Below are 13,890 nucleotides of genomic sequence, written 5' to 3'. Positions count from 1 at the left end.
GAAATCCCAACAGAGTAAGTAGACGCTTTTCTATTGGTCTGGCAGACAGAAAAAAATAGCTTATAATGAGAATTCTCCTATCCTTTCTGGTTATTTTTCCATTCATCTTTTTTACTGGTGTTTCCCCTCACACTCTGAAACAGGCTCACTGGAAAATTAAATCCAGAAAGATTTTCACTTAGAATCATAGTTTCAATGCTGGAATGCGCTAACATTTTTGGAGTTTTCAAATTATGCTCTAGACTTATCTAACAATATTGATGCCTCTTCTGAGTATTACACAGTTAAAAGTACTGGTTTGTTCCAAAGCATATTAATGCATAAGATAAATTTATCAAAAATAAGGAAAGTCGTCAATACTAACACAAAGTGCAGATTCTCATGGGTAAGTGAATTTTGGAGCCCACATTCATTCAGGAGCTGAATGTACATCCTTGGTCCACTGATCAGGCTGAGTTCAGAGTCTGGATGCTCAAGGATCAATTTTTTGGTGGGTGAGGTACACTACAGCACTCCATGGAGGGAGACAGTGTCTACATCTCCTTCTCCAGACTGTAACCTCCATTCATGCTCACTGAAGACTGAGAGGGGTCCGAATTTGTATTACCTATGTAGTTAAAAAAAAAAAAAGTGTAATTAAACTAAAACCAAACAAACCCTAAGCTGAACATTTCAGTTCAAAATGATGTCGGGTCGTAGTGCCCTCACTTGCGAGACTGAGGCAAAGGAAAGGTAGCTCTGGGAGAATCCATTCTATAAACAGGCAGCATGAAGGACAGACAGGAGCTCCTGGCCCCACAAATTACAAGCAGAGACAAGGTACCATAAACATAGGGCAGGAGAAGGGGAAAGCTCCAGAGTCCTGTGTGAAAGGTTATATATATGCAAAAATTTCCAGGTATATGGGCCCGGCGGCCGTGGCCTAGCGGCTAAAGTCCTCGCCTTGAAAGCCCCGGGATCCCATATGGGCGCCGGTTCTAATCCCGGCAGCTCCACTTCCCATCCAGCTCCCTGCTTGTGGCCTGGGAAAGCAGGAGAGGACGGCCCAATGCATTGGGACCCTGCACCCGCGTGGGAGACCTGGAAGAGGTTCCTGGTTCCCGGCATCGGATCGGCGACAGAAGATCTTCCTCTCTGTCTCTCCTCCTCTGTGTATATCTGGCTGTAATAAAACGAATAAATCTTTAAAAAAAAAAAAAAATTTCCAGGTATAGAATATAAAATGTCTAATAAAAGAGGAAGGGATATTGAAATTTCATAAAATAACCAAAAAGTTATCAAAATAGGCAAAAAATTTTTAAATGAACTAGACAACTGTAATTTTTAAAAATATGAATGTGTAAATTTTCATTTTTGGAAGTATATAATTAGTATTTGTGTCTGGAAATTTATACAATAGCATGGATACATAAAATTACAAAATTGATGTCAGTCTCAAATAAAGAAAAACCCAATAACTTATAAGTTTTTAGTAAATGAGGATTTACCCATAATATATAAATATTTACCATTATATAAAACAATGTAATTCCTTATAACTAATACAACAAATAAGCTCATAAATGGAACCTGACACTCATCAACTGGAGAATATACATTCTCTAAAAACACACAGAAAAAATACACAGAAAAATTTTAAATTACAGCAATTATTATTTGTCCAAGATTCTGTACCATAAAGCCCACGTGGTGAGTCAATACCACTACACTTGATATTAGGAAGAAAATAATAACTAATAAATACTTATGGTAGGAAACCAAAAAACACACTTGTAAATAATACACAATTCAACAAATTTAAAATACTTAAAATTAAACAATCATAAAAATGTATTTCAAGCATCGCAAACAGTGCTTGAGATAAGATCTAAAAAATTACATGCTTGTGTTAAAAATGAAGTTTAAAAATAAAAATGTATTCAACTTGAACATCTAGAAAAATCGAATAATAATAAATCCAAGGAAAATAAAAGAAGCAAATAAATAGAAATATAAGAAGTGACCTACAAAATAGTGAAACTCAAATAGAATGAACAGAACCCAAAGTCTGAATTTTTAAATATAAATAAAATTGATTTTTCTTCTGATTTATCAAAAACAATACAAAATTGTAAACAGTACTAAAAACTAAAAAGATTATAGTATCCTGTAGACAGCAGAAAATATTATGAGTAGCTATTTCTAGTTTATTAAAATTGAATAGGCCACCAAACAAATCTGTATAGATTTCAAAAAAGCAATAGTAAATATATTAGTTAAAATGTAGGTGAAATAGCCTTTAAAATACACATATAAATTATCACACTAATTTGAGAAAAAACAGAAATCCTGACTTATCCATTATCCATTAAAGAAAAGAATCCAGAGTTGTAAATTTTTACATAGAAAAGAAAAACACCAGGACCGGATTATTTTAAACATAATTTCTATGAAAGTTATTTAATCATTAAGTCATTAGTTTATAATATGTATCAATTAATTGCACATTATAAATTAAAATTTTCACTATATCGATAAAATAATAAAATAAATTAGTATAATATTTTGACAATTCAAAATAATTATTAAATTATTAATTATAATTATAAAATATCAACCGAGTATGAAATATTTCTAAGGAAATATTTCTATTTTTTTACACTATAGCAGAGAATAGAAAAACAGGAAATACCTCTCTGTTTTACGTGGTTACAATATTGATACCTAAACAGAACCAGAATAATCAACAAAATTACATGCCTATCAAAAGATTTAAATTAAAAACATGAGAAACATATTTTAAACAAAATTCAGAAATGCACAGAAAACATGCATTCATCTCTACACACACTGAATAAGCAGTAAATGTTTAAAATACTAAATTAAAACTTCTAAAAAGGTAAAACTAAGAAATAACTTTTTTAGCCTGCAACAAATAATGCTGAAACCTTTGCTTTTAAGTCATAAATAAATGGCAATTTCTTGCTATCACTATTTTCATCACCAGCTATCAGACATCCCAGCTAGAACAGTAAGGCAGAAAAATTTATAAATTTCCTATATTTTGTGGGTAGTAAAAAAAAGAAACAAAATCAGCAACAATCACAGATGCAACTAAGTTTATGCAGAATTTAATTCTACGAAGATTTTTTTAATTGAAGGGAAATTTAATAAAGCTGCCAAATACAAAATAATTTTTTGAAAAGTAAAGTCAGAGCAGAATCCCCAAGAATAAATTCATAGATCTACAATCAACGTATCTGAAAAATATGCTAAAAATATATCCTAAAGAAAGAAGAAAATTTTCAAAAAGTGGTGTTTGGAAAATAGGATGTCCATTTATTAAAGTTTGAAGCAGGACAATTCCCTTGCCCGTTGCACAAAATCGACTCACAATGGGTCAAAGTCTAAGCTTAAAATTAGAAACCATCAATGCTAGAAAATACAGGGGAAATGTGTGTGTGTGTGTGTGTTACAAACGGACTCTGGAAGTTAAGCAGATGTGCAAGGAACCAAGGCAACTTCGAGAAACAAGAGGAAAATAGTGGATATTGCTTTAGTAAATAAGAATATTCTAAGGCTATAATAAATGACAATGTGGAATTATATGAAGGAAAAGGAGAAGCCCAATGGTACACAAACAGCCCAGAAAGAAAGCCTGACTAAAAGTGCACATGATTCTAAAGGGAAAATGACACCAGCCCAGGAGAGACCTAGCTACCAGTACCCCCATGTTTACAGCAGCTCAATACAAGAAGATATCAAAAATGGAAACAAATCTTCATAATAGTGAAGACATAGAATCAATCCAAATGTCTATCATCTGAAGACTAGATAAATAAATTGTGGTATATACACACAATGGAATAACAGTCAGCAATAAAACAGAAAGAATTCTGTGTTTCATAACAAAATGGATGCAACTAGATACTATCAAATTTAGTGAGACAAACCAGTCACAAAAGAACAAATACCATATATTTTCTTTAAAAAAAAAAGATTTATTTATATTTTTAGTGCAAAGTCAGATGCACAGAGCAGAGGAGAAACAGAAAGGAAGATCTTCCATCTGCTGATTCACTCCAAAGTAGCTGCAACAGCTGGAGCTGAGCTGATCTGAAGCCAGGAGCCAGGAGCCTAGAGTACTTCCAGGTCTCCCACATGGGTGCAGGGTTCCAAGGCATTGGGCCATCCTCGACTGCTTTCCCAGGCCACAAGCAGAGAGCTGGATGGGAATCTGGGCATCTGGGATTAGAAAGAAAACAAGGAAATAGTCATTCAAAATCTTTGATGAAGCAAAGATGATGGTATCTGAGAAACCCATAGAAAGTTTTATGAGGAACTTCCAAATTGTGTTTCTTGGGCTAAAGTGCACCTAAGTCAAAGTTCATGTCATTAGTCTCCCTTAGACTGCACATGAATGCCATATATTCTTTTTTTATGTATGACGTATTTCACAAACAAGTTTTAATGTTACATTGGGCATTACATTAATTCTATCAACTATAATCTGATACAATGGTCATGCAGAAAAGACCTCAAACAGTTAAGTAGCAGATTCTGTGGTTCTATAGTTAGAAAAACATTTGAAAGCACAGCCTAGGAGATACACTTCAGTCAACAGCCTCAACAAAATGGAGAGAAATTTCCAGATGGTATGAATTTATGTAAAAACATTATTTTTGATGCTTTCAAAAAAAATAGCTGTGGTTGTGTACAAAAATTCTGCCATTCCTGAGCATGTGCAGAACATAGCGACACAGTCCAGAAATAGTGAAGGATTTGGAGAGGGTTTGAAAACAGTGTGGCTAAAGAAAGGTCCTCTTTCATATTCCAGCTTTGTCAGAATCTGCCCTGTGCGAGCAAATTAGAAACAGCAGTCTTATTCACTGTAGAAATACAACTAGTGATAATGCTTTAAACTGAGTTCTGGTAACTGCAGTAGTGACAGGGAGGCCTGCCACAGTTAGAATACTCAGCGCATTACATGTATGTGGCTGCAGAGCAGCATGGGACACTGAAGATCAGAAATGATGCAGAGCCAGATGATGAAAGAGGCTGGACTGAAAAACCCCAGGTACGAATGATTCTCTGAGCTATAACAGGTCAAGGGTTTGCTGATGGCTTAGGGGTGGGAATCAAAAACAATGCCAAAAACCACACTGCTGGTAGTATTGGTTTAAATATACTTTCTCAGAAGTAACTTTTGATTGTCTTGTAAGAAGCTGACTCAGCATTTGCAAAGGCTCAATCATTTCTAATTTCTTTGTTATGCAAGTATTCATAACTCCAAGTAAATAAAACCCCTTCAGTGACTTCCAGAGAAATATTATTATGGTGGTGGATTAACTAAGCTACCATTAGAATTCTGTATGGCAAAAGGTAATCAGAAGCCTTTTTATGAAACAATGTTTGACTCAAACTTCTTCCTAAATGGTGGAGTTCCCATCGTTACCTTGACAATTTTTAACAACCGTTGTCCCCAGTCCCTAATCATTTCCCTTTGCTATCCTCCCTGCTCTTCCATTAGTGACAACAAAAATCTGACAAACTCCAAATTCTGAAAGAGATCCAACCTTTTAAGTCAGCCCCAGAAGTTCGTAGACAAAAGAAACTTACAGATGTAGATCATTCGTTTAAATGATATCATCCCTTTAAATTGACACGCAGCCAACTCAAAATTATACCCCACTAATTGAGACTAGGTCCGGCAGGCAAGCTTAATTCCACTGCTGATCAAAAAGCCTTGTTTTCCTCCTCCTTTATCAAACTTTTCACCAGAGTTACTAGCCACTCTCCAAAATCACTGGTTTGAGTTTCATCTTCTTTTATTTATCTTACCATTCCTCCAGGGAGATGACTAATGAGTCAGGCTACAGAGCAAGCTAATCCAAGGAGAGGAAAATCATGATATATTAACAACAGAATCACTCCTGCATCAGTAAATTTAAACAAGATTTTTCTTTGTTTTAGCACTAAATCTAGAAACTGCATAGTTGTGTGTGTGTGTGTGTGTGTGTGTGTGTGTGTGTGTGTGTTTACCCTGCATATAAATAATTGGGGTTAACAGGTGCTACTCTTGTCAATAGTGTATCTATTGTGCTATTATTATTCTCAGAATGTCATTAGTCTTTATGTGCTTTATTCTTCTCAGCTTCCTCTCCTCCCCCCCTTTTTTCCTGTTCATCACAATAGCTCCTTTGCCCCCCAGAACCTGCTTTTTTCATGAATTCTTTACTAGAGCAAAAAAATATTTAAGTTCTATAGAACTTAAGCTCTATAGAACAGTGTGGACTCTGTTAGTTTAGAAGTATTGCCTAAAGTGCATGTATTAGAAATGTAATCTCCATAGTTATGTGGGGATGATATTTCAAGGTGGGCATCTGAGCATTGATGATTAGAATTAGATGACATCATGAGGATGAGGCACCCACAATGCCATCAGTGTCTTTCCAAAAAAGAGAAAGAGGGAGCTGAAGTAGCATTCTTTTACTTTCTGTGTGATGGCCTCCACCATGTTACGATGCAGCAAGAAAGCTGGTTACATACCAGCACCATTCTATCAAACTTCCTAGCCACCTGAGCCATGAGCTAGATACATCTCTATTCCTGATAAATCACTTTGTCTGATTATTTTGTTCTAGCAACAGCAAAAGCAACAAAAATGGACTAAGACAGTTTTCAAAGAGTAGTTGATGACACTCAGGAAAGGAATATGTAGGACTTATGGAAATAGGGAATGAAAGTTAAGCTAATAAAAGTTATATTTATTGATCAACTGCACAAGATTTCCAAACACTCACCCTAAAACCAAAGTCAGGTGACTACTCTTTTTCATGGCAGAAAAAGAGTTTATCCTCAAGAGAACGTAAAACAGAAGGACTCTGAACTGAAAACACCAAACCTAGTTAACGATGAGGAGACTCAGCAGCAATTAAGTAAAATATCGCTGATAGTCTCTGATTTCCAGCTCTCTTCCCACATTTATCCTCCAGAAATCTAAACTTTTCTTTAATAAAATATTATAATGCCACCTTTTAGGGAATCTTAATAGCCTGTGGAAAAAAAGCCTAACGGTATATATATATTGGATCAGCCTGCACCAAAATCACCCAGGAGATCATCCTTATCTTTAGTCAGCAATTGGCCTCAGTTCCACATGCAAATTTTACAGTTAGTTCCTACTCTTAAACATGAACAGAAAACCATGACTCTCAAAACATTTGGAAAGATGTCCAATGTAAAGAACAGAAATATTATATAAATAAACATTTTTAAAACACAGATAGGGCATGTCATATAGCACAGAGAATAAAACTACTGGTTGGGATATACCTGCGTCCCCTACTGGGGATGCCAGTTTGAGTCCCACCTGTTCTCCTTCCAATCCAGCTCCCTGCTAATGCACTTGGAAAGCAGCAGGTGATGGTGCAAATACTTGAGTCATGCTAATTACCTGAGAGACTTGGACAGTTTCCAGCTCCTAGATTCAACCTGGTCCAGTCCTGGCTACTGGAGACTAAATCAGCAGAAGGAAGATATCTCTCTCTCTCTCTCCCTCTCCCTCTCTCTCTCTCTCTCTCTCTCTCTCTCTCTCTCTCTCTTTCTCTCTCACTTCCTCTGTGTATGTGTGTATGTGTATGTAACTGCCTTCCAAATGAATAAATTATCTTTAACAAATACATGGAGATAAAGAGGAAAGGAATTTTTTCATAAAATATATTGCTAAATATTTTTGTGGGTAAGAATCTCAAACAATAAGAGAAGATATCCATGAAACAAAATAATATAAGTTACTAGAAATCCAAGAATATTTTTAAAGTTCACGAACAGAAAAAAAAAGTATATATTTTAAAAATCTGTGAATAGACTAGAAAATAAACAAAAAAAAATCTGTGAATAGGTTGGAAATTAAATCTCACAGAAAAGCGAAAAATACAGCAGGATAATAGGATTAAAAAAAAGAAATGAATAAGTTAATCCCCAATAATCTCACAACCAAATAATAACAGGTCCAAAAAGACAAAATGAAAAAAAAAATGGAAGAAAACAATGAGAGGAATAATTCAAGAAAACAGTCCACACCAATGTTTGAGTTTCCAATGGAAGGGATCCAGGATTGCTTAGCACAATGGGTAAAGTCACAAGGCACATGACAGTGAATGCTGTGAAATTTTCCTCAAAGCTTCCCTCAGGAATGAAGCTCTCCCACAGCTGCTAAGAGTGTGACCAACCATCTTCAAGGGTTGTCTCACCAGAAGATAAGTGCCTTATCCAAAACCACACCTCATTTCAGGAGTAGCCTTGTTGAGATTTGCTCCATCATCTGAATGAGATAGACTATTTGTTGTGCTTATATTTATCTACAGAAACTTTACTGTCAGGTAAACAGTAAGCCTAATTGAATTTAAAGACGATGGAAAAAAGCATCAGTCATAAGAACAAACACACTCCGGACCACCATGAGCATTTTAAGGCAATATGGCAAAACAAACAGAAAAGATAGCAATAGATAATGTCTGCTAAGTGTGGATTCTGTGTTCCAAGCTCTATGCACCAATCCAACATGGTTAGGGTGTGTTGTATAATCCCAAGAGCCACCATTCACACCATTAAAAGGCCAGGTTCTTCATGGTGTATATTCTGTGAATCTACTGCACAGAATTTGAGAATAAGTTTTCAGCCCTGGGAATATATCTCTCTTCAACAAGGAATGTGCCAAAAGGAGATCATTTTATTGGTCTAATTTCACAATGAAGAAATTAAGGCATAGAGAAAGTCAGTAACTGGTCCCAAGTTACCCGGCTTGAAGATGGGTAACTTGGCTAACATCCAAACCCAGGAAGTCAACTCCTGTTAGGGCTGTGTTTTAATAATCATGCCCAATCTCTTTAAAGAATGGCAAGGTTGGATATGGAGAAGACTGATAGTAATGGAAAAATTAAGAAGAAAAATGAAAGAAAATAGAGAAAGGTATTTGCTCTAGATACCAACCTCAATGCTCATGAGAAATGTTACCAGGTAATCTTCATCATAAGAAACTGCTTTCGCTCCTTATGAATGGCACTCTGACCTTTGTGAAGGAGAAATTTATCACAAAGAACTTTCTCATGTTGGAAAAAGGGGTGTTCAATTTCTTCTTTCTGCTTTGTTTTTTACCATCAGTGTTGCCAACTCACAAGAAGATGTAGAGCCTATTGTATTGTACCGTACTCTGATCTCAAGTTTAACCTGAATGCCTGATGCTTAATCATAGGAAGATCACAGCTGCAGGTCTGAAAATAAGATATAGTACTATCAGTTTCCCTCCTACTGCCTGAGAGATAGGAAACAGAGATTCATTAACTTGAAAAGCATAGTTTGAATGTTTAGGTGATAGGCTCACAGACAATGACATAACTGAAAACTCTCCTAAACGTCCATATTAGTGGGGCAGTATTGTGGCATAGTAGAATATGCCTATACTTGCTATGCCAAAATCACTTATAGGTGACAGTTCCAGACTCAGCTGCTCCACTTCCAATCCACCTGCAACTTAATGCACCTGGGGAAACAGCAGATGGCCCAAGCTCTTGGTCCCCTGCACCTGCATGAGAAACACATAAGAAGCTCTGAGCTCCTACCTTTTTCCTGACCTATCCCAGTTCTTGTAGCTATTTGAGAAGCGAATCAGAAAACGGAGTAAAGCCTAGGATGGAAACTTTCTTTTTCTCTCTCTTATAATCTCCCTATCTCTCTACTTATATAATTCTGCCTGTCGAATAAATAAAAAATAAATTTTTATTGTAAAACAAGGCTCAACTTGCATATCACTTTGTAGAATATAAACTAATACATACCAGTCACCATTTTAAGTAGACATGTTGGAAGTTTTATGAAGGCTGTACCTCCCCACCTATCTACTACCCTGCTGTAAATAGTAACAAACAGTAAAATACACAAAGATGTCTTTTTTTTTTTTTTGGTACCAAAATGAGAGATAAATTGAGATTGGTCATGTGAAAGAAACTCCCAAAGCAAAGAACCGGGAACAAGTGGCCTTTAGAAGAAACGGCAGATTCAGAGGCAAAAATCAGTTGAGTTGGGCCAAGAAGCTACAAGATAACTAAAGGAGGATGAGAAGGACACAAATGACTGCAGGCAGTGGTGAGGAACTGATCAAGCAGAGAGCAAATCAGTTCTGGCCATATCAGCCAGTAAAAACAGTTGAGTTTCATTTCATTTCCCCTATATTTTAAAATGCAGCCAAATATCAAAGTTCAGGTTATATTTTGGTCCATTGCAGTGAAATACTCAACCTTCAATGTCAAGGAGATACTGATGGACACAACATGATCAGGAAGGGTAAAAGAAAGTAGATATCATAGGGAAGAATATTTTTAACTGGCAAAACTTAGAATTCTGAAACAGAAATCATTCTAGTTGAGAGTTTGAAAGTTGCAGGTAGTCATCACTCATACACATACACACATGCAAACACCACACCACATCACACCACACCAAACTATTGCATGTTCCATTTCAGATTCATTGCAGCAGAAACCCTTTGTTTTTAAAAATGGCCACTCATCTTCACCATTACTAGACTGAGTACGACTTAACCAAAGCAGGTTTTCACAATGCCTGCAAACAGCACACTGTTCAAGGTCTAATCCCCTGGACTGAGACTAAATCCAGCCCTTTGATTTGTATCCTGCCTCTGCGTTTACTTGAGAAAGCAGGGCAAGTGGAACAGTTTAGAGTTGCCAATCCTCACTGAAACATGAAACTGACAACCCCCACATCTCTCCACTCCTTTCAGTATCCTTCCTTCACTAGAAACACCACTTGGAGAACTCAGAGACAATCCTTTTTACTCTGCTTAGTGCTCCCCACCCCCGACAACCTTTCAGCAAACCTATCCCAGATTAATTGGCCCTAATACAGCGGTTCACAGCTGTATACAAGATGTTGGGGAGTGCAGCAGAGAAAGGGGTGATTGTGGTTGCCTGCACACTGTCATTGCATTGTAAGAACAGACTTGCCTCCTTCAGAAATGGCATGATAATGGAATGTAATAGCAGAGCCTCTTGGCAATCAATGCCATGGTGGAAATAAGAGCACATCTCAGTGACAATAACAAAGATGGAATGTGAAACAACAAAGCCCACTCTCTTGGCCACAACTCTGGAGAGCAGCTCATTACTTTAACCTTTCCACCTTCTCTGGATGTACAATTAGAAACATGCATTTCCACAGGCATTAAATCTACTCACTTGATCCACTTTGCCCTCATTAGAACACTCAATGAGCCCCAATTAGCTGAATGGTCATAAACAGATGTTTGTGTCTTTAGAAAACAAAAAAAGAACATTCTTGGAGCCAAAAGAGAATGGAGAAGATCTGGCACATCCCATCTTATTAATTATCTGAAATATAGAGTTTTAGTTTTGACAGGGGCTTGCAGTTTTTGTTTTGACAGCATATACATGTGGACAAAAACACGGAGTTCTTCTTATCAGAAATCAGAATCTTGTTTGGGTCCCAGAACTCTTTTTAAAAAAAATTTAGTGAAATCTTTTAAATTGAAAACATTTGCAATTTGCCTGCATCCCTTATAAAAGAATTCAGAAAACATGGCAAGAGTGAGCCCATTTTCCTTCATGGTCACATGAAGAGCTGAGTCGAATTTGCCCCTCCAGGGAATACTTGTATTTGTTCCATATCACCACCCTCCATGGAATCCTTAGTTTCTTCAATTTCTTTTACTCACATCAGTTTCCTTTTTTAAAAAGATTTATTTATTTTTATTGGAAAGTCAGATATACAGAGAGGAACAGAGGCAGAAAGGAAGATCTCCCATCTGCTGATTCACGCCTTAAGTGGCCACAACGGCTGAAGTTAGGCTGATCTGAAGCCAGGAGCCAGAAGCTTCTTCTGGGTCTTCCATGTGGGTGCAGGGTGCTAAGGCTTTGGGCCATCCTCCACTGCTTTCCCAGGCTACAAGCAGGGAGCTATATGGGAAGTGGGGCTGCCAGGACACGAATTGTTACCCATATGGGATCCCAGCGTGTGCAAGGTGAGGACATTAGTCACTAAGTCGCCATAACTGACCCACATCAGCTTCCTTTTACCCACAGGGCTATATGCATATTGCCACCATTTACCAACTCAAGTGGTTTCCTTAACTGAACTTCCCTGTGACAGTGGACTCAGTTTTATTTTCTCTTTTTTATATAAAATGGGGTTATAATATCCACCCACTGAATTACAGACAACTAAGTCAGTTAAAATACATGAATCGTTAGGAACAGTTCCTGGCAGGACCCAGCATAATAGCTCAGAGACTAAATGGCGAAATCCTTGCTTTGCACATGTCAGGATCCCAAATGGGCGCAGGTTCGTGTCCTGGCTGCTCCACCTTCCATCCAGCTACCTGCTTATGGTCTAAGAAAGCAGTAGAGGATGGCCCAAACTTTGGGAACCTGCACCTGCATGGGAAACCCAGAAGAAACTCCTGGCTTCTTGTTTCAGATCGGCTCAGCTCCAGCTGTTGCAGCCACTTGGGGAGTAAACCAACAGATGGAAGATCTTTCTCTCTGTATCTCCTTCTCTCTGTGAATCTGCCTTTCAAATAAATACATAAATAAATAAATAAATAAATAAATAAATAAATAAATAAATAAAAGGAACAGCTCCTGACATACAAGAATTCAGTAAATTTAGCCATCACTTGGTTCTTGTCATCATTAAATCTTCATCATTATCACCAACACTGGCCAATGGAACATAACCTAACCTGGATTCTCTTTTTCCCAAGGAGTAGTCTTTGCAATGTATGTAGTCACCACTGACAGCACAGTCTATAATAAAAATGGTTTATAATAATTTTTATTCAGAGAACCATACCAATAGTTTTTATTATGATTCTACTGTGAAGTAAATAGTTGACTGGGCATAGGACCGAAAAGAGAAAATAGCAAAAAAATCAGAAACTGTGACAAAAGCAAAGACTTGAGAGGGTGTATTTTTTAGGAAGAAAAATCCAGAAGGCCGAGAAGGAGGTGTAATACAAGATAGGGTTGAAAGAGTAAGATGTGACAAGTTGAAAATGTCATTTTAAAGATATATTTTATTTTTATTGGAAAGGCAGACTCACTGGCCAAAGCTGAGCTGATCCAAAGACAGGAACCAGCTGCTTCTTATGGGTTTCCCACTCAGTGCAGAGTCCCAAGGCTTTGAGCCATTCCCTGTTGCCTTCCCAGTCCACAAGCAGGAAGCTGGTTGGGAAGGGGAGCAACTGGGACATGAACCTGCACGCATATGGGATCCTGGAGCATTCAAGGTGAGGATTTAGCCATTAGACTATCACACCAGGCCTGAAAATGGTCGTTTTAGATTACAGAGAAGAATTTGGTTTTTATTCAAGGTGTAATAGAAGCCCATTGAAGAATTCTAAGCAGTAGGAGCGACTGGATCAAATGCAGTTTTTTATTTGTTTGTTTGTTTGTTTATTTTTAGTTTGTATCTTTTTGGTTTGTCAATTTTATCAGAAAAAAAAGCAAATCTATCACAAACTCAGTCAAAAGCTAGATAGATATTTGCTTTTATCCAATGTAACTTGAACTACATTTTGTTTATTTTTTTAAAGACTTGTTTAATTTACTTGGAAACTCAAAGTTACAGAGATGGGGAGAGATAGAGGGAGAGATCTTCAGTATGCTGGTTCACTCCCACAATGGCTGCAATGGTCAGAGTTGGGTCTGTGCAAAGCTGGGAACTAGGAATTTCTTCCAAGTCTCACACGTGGGTGCCAGGGCCCAAGGACTTGGAGCAGCTTCATTGTTTATCCAAGCCATAAGCAGAGAGTTGGATCAGAAATGGAGCAGCTGGGACACCAATGGGCACTCATATGGGATACCAGCACCAGAA

General features: G+C 37.2%; 1 non-coding gene across 1 annotated transcript; it reads right to left on the bottom strand.

The window, feature by feature from the left end:
• Window positions 1-13,499: 13,499 nt before the first annotated feature.
• Window positions 13,500-13,582, bottom strand: LOC118758422 (small nucleolar RNA SNORD51). The gene has a single exon (XR_004995713.2). It is a non-coding gene; the product is annotated as a small nucleolar RNA SNORD51 (small nucleolar RNA).
• Between the last annotated feature and the right edge of the window lie 308 nt (window positions 13,583-13,890).

This window comes from Ochotona princeps, chromosome 1 (assembly GCF_030435755.1).
Source record: "Ochotona princeps isolate mOchPri1 chromosome 1, mOchPri1.hap1, whole genome shotgun sequence".
In the NCBI taxonomy this organism is placed as follows: Eukaryota; Metazoa; Chordata; class Mammalia; order Lagomorpha; family Ochotonidae; genus Ochotona; species Ochotona princeps.
This window is presented reverse-complemented; position numbering and strand designations above follow the sequence as displayed.